Raw genomic sequence first — 3,269 nt, forward strand, 5'->3', positions numbered from 1 at the left:
GTGAGTTGTGTCCTGCAGACAATTGTTTTGTTTTGTATTTTCTCAGTCATGAACCTTGAACTAGGGGCCGAGGCACTGACCCTTACCTCTTGGGCTCATGGCTAACACTCCACCATGTGGAGCCAAGGAGCCCGTTGCACCAGAAGCCATGGCCTAGGGTTCTATAGCTGAGGTCTGTCATCATGCCTTCTCAGGATGCTGAGATCTGAGGACCTGGGTTCCAAACTATCCCAGGCAAAAAGGTCCTATGAGACTATCTTCAATTCACCACTAAGAAACCTGAAGTGGAAACTGTGTGCTTGACGCTCATGTTTGTCATCCTAGCTACTCAGGAGGATGAGATCTGAGGATCATGGTTCAAAGCTAGCCTGGGCAGGAAAGTCCTTGAGGCACTTTGCTCCAATGGACCACCAGAAAAGCTGAAATGACGCTTTGGCTCAAGTAGTAGAGCACAAGACTTGAGCTGAAGAGCTCAAGGACAGCACCCATGCCTAGACATCAACTCCTACAATAAAAAATGACAGAAAGAAACAAACACACCTGAAATAGAGGGCTGGGAATGTGCCTTAGGGGTAGAGTGCTTTGCATATATGAAACCCTGGGTTTGATTTCTCAGGACCACATCAATAAAAGAAAGCCTGAAGTGGTTCTGTGGCTCAAGTAGGAGAGTGCTCTCCTTGTACAAGAGAATCTAGGTACAGTGTTCAGGTCCTGAGTTCAACTTCCAAGAATGGTATAGGGGCCCACACGCAGGCGCACACACGCGTGTGCACACACACACACACACACACACACACACACAGACTAGGAGTGATGCTGTTACACAAAATGGTAAGGTACCGGGCTTCTTCACTGAGATCATGGTCAGCAAGTTAGCTCCGTGTTCCCAAAAGATAGCCACCCTGGGCCCAACTAGGAGAGGGCAAAAGTTTCAAAACCTGATGAGATTCACCAGCCCTAGAAGACAGGAAGCTTTGTGATGTCAGATATGTGCTTGGATTTCCCAAGCTTGCGAAAAACTAGGAGAGGCATCTTAGGCCCAACATCGCCCTCAGTGAAACATTTCATAAGCTTCAGTGCCCTAGTTGTCTGCCAGAAGGACTTTTGAATTATATTGAGAACTGTATCTGAACACTGGTATATAGTCTCACAAAGGCAGGATAAATGCACAGAACTTGGCCTGTCATGGGAGATGGCACAAATGAAAGCTTCCTGTCAAAACAGAGCACTGGGGAGAGAGATAGTTGCGAGTACATAGTGACCTTTCTCTCCTGACCTTCAGAGCCCGCCTGCACTCCTCCTCACTATCTGACCCGGATGGAGTTGTTTGTTACACAGCAGTACAGGAATGAGGCCTTTTTTCTGCCTGTCCAGGAAATGAGAGAGATTTCGTCCACAAGGCCTGGGATACAGAGAAATCCACAGGTTATACTGGGACCAGTGAAAGGAGCCCTGGAACATGCAGTGTCATGAAGGCAGTCTCTGTTATGAAATCATTTTATTGAATACAAATTTCCTAGCTTGGTGCCATTCATCATAGCTACTCTGGAGCTTCACCTATAGGAATACGTCCATACATACACAAAGATATGGAGGTACAGGCTCTTTGATGGGACAGTTCCTGGGGTTGAACCATGAGTCTAGGCATTGTCCCTGAGCTCCTTTTGCTCAAGGATAGTGCATTAACCTTGAATCACAGCCCCACTTTGGTTTTTTCTGTGATCTCTTAGAAATAACAGTGTCATGTACTTTCCGATGCTGGCTGGATTCAAACTAAGATTCTCTACATCTCAGCCTCCTAAGGAGCTGGGATTACAGTCAGCAGCCACTGGTACTTTCTTTCTTCTTCATTTTTTAATCTGGACAATCTGACTTCTTAACAGGGTCATTCCAATGTCTTGAATTTATAAGTTAACTACCCAATGATCTTTATGGCTGTTTTCACTGAGAAGGATTTTCTTGCCTCATCTTCCCCTCTGGTCACAGGTTTGAAGCCAAAAGTGAGAAAGGAGTGTCACAGGAATTGGGAGAAAATATCCACAGGACATGCCAGTTCTGTCACTTAGCATTGAGCTGCAGTGAATTTACTGTCTCAGGATGAGAGGACTGAAAGCTGCAATGATTCTCATAATGTCTGCATTGTTCCTTTTGCACATAAAATGATCTAATAATTATGTGTTGTGTGTCTCCAACCTTAAGTATCTAGAACACACTAGAAGCATTTTCATGAATCTCTTTTCCTCTAGTGCCTCTCGAGATTTACAATGAGGTTTTGTGTGGAGCACTCCTCTGTGTATCCTTGAGAAAAGCTGCTTGAATCCTCTTCGGGAAATCGCCATTCAAAGTCAGCCTGAGCAGGAAGTCTGTGAGACTCTTATCTCCAATAAACCACCAGAAAACTGGAAGTGGAGCAGTGGTCCAGAGGAAAGAACTCCAGCTTTGAGAGAGAAAGCCAAGCAGGAAACACAGGCTAGAACAGGCAGGAAAGCCTGGGAGGTGCTTATGTCCAATTAATGACCAGATGGCTGGAAGTGGAGCTGTGGTGGCGGTAACACCTCAGCCTTGGGAAAAACAGCCAAGGAACGCATCAGGCCCTGAGTTTAAGCCCTGGGATGACCACAAAAAAATTTTCAAAAAGAGAAGGCCAAATTTTTTTATCAACGCCCTACCTACTTATGTGTGTATATTACCTCCCTGAGTGCAAACAGACTGTATGCAATGCTTCTTCTTTTATTTACTTGTTCATTTTTTCAAATATGCTCCTAGTGCATACTGAACCATTTTCTTCATTTCAGACCCATGGCTTTTCTCTTCCAGGTTTCCAGTCCTGTGTCATTATATGATGAACACTGCAGCTCTCAGCAGCCTTTATTTACATTAATTATTAGGCCAATGCAGGACCAGTCACAAATCAGGCAGGGGAAAAGAAGATCAGGTTTTGTAGAAGTGACCAGTATTCAGAAAATTAAACTAGGGGACTTAAAATGGTAGCATACTTATGTAAAAACTACCATTAAGGAAAAGATGAAGGGGCTGGGAATGTGGATTAGTGAGAAAGTGCTTGCCTAGCATGCACGAAGCCCTGGGTACGATTCCTCGGTATCACATACAAAGAAAAAGCCAGAATTAGTGCTGTGGCTTAAGTAGTAGAGTGCTACAGACAGTGCCCAGATCTTGAGTTCAATCCAAAAACTGGCAAAGAGATACCTAAGTAGGTAGGTAGGTAGATTAGATAGATAGATAGATAGATAGATAGATAGATAGATAGA

This window comes from Dipodomys spectabilis, unplaced genomic scaffold (assembly GCF_019054845.1).
Source record: "Dipodomys spectabilis isolate Male_0828 unplaced genomic scaffold, ASM1905484v1 ptg000293l, whole genome shotgun sequence".
In the NCBI taxonomy this organism is placed as follows: Eukaryota; Metazoa; Chordata; class Mammalia; order Rodentia; family Heteromyidae; genus Dipodomys; species Dipodomys spectabilis.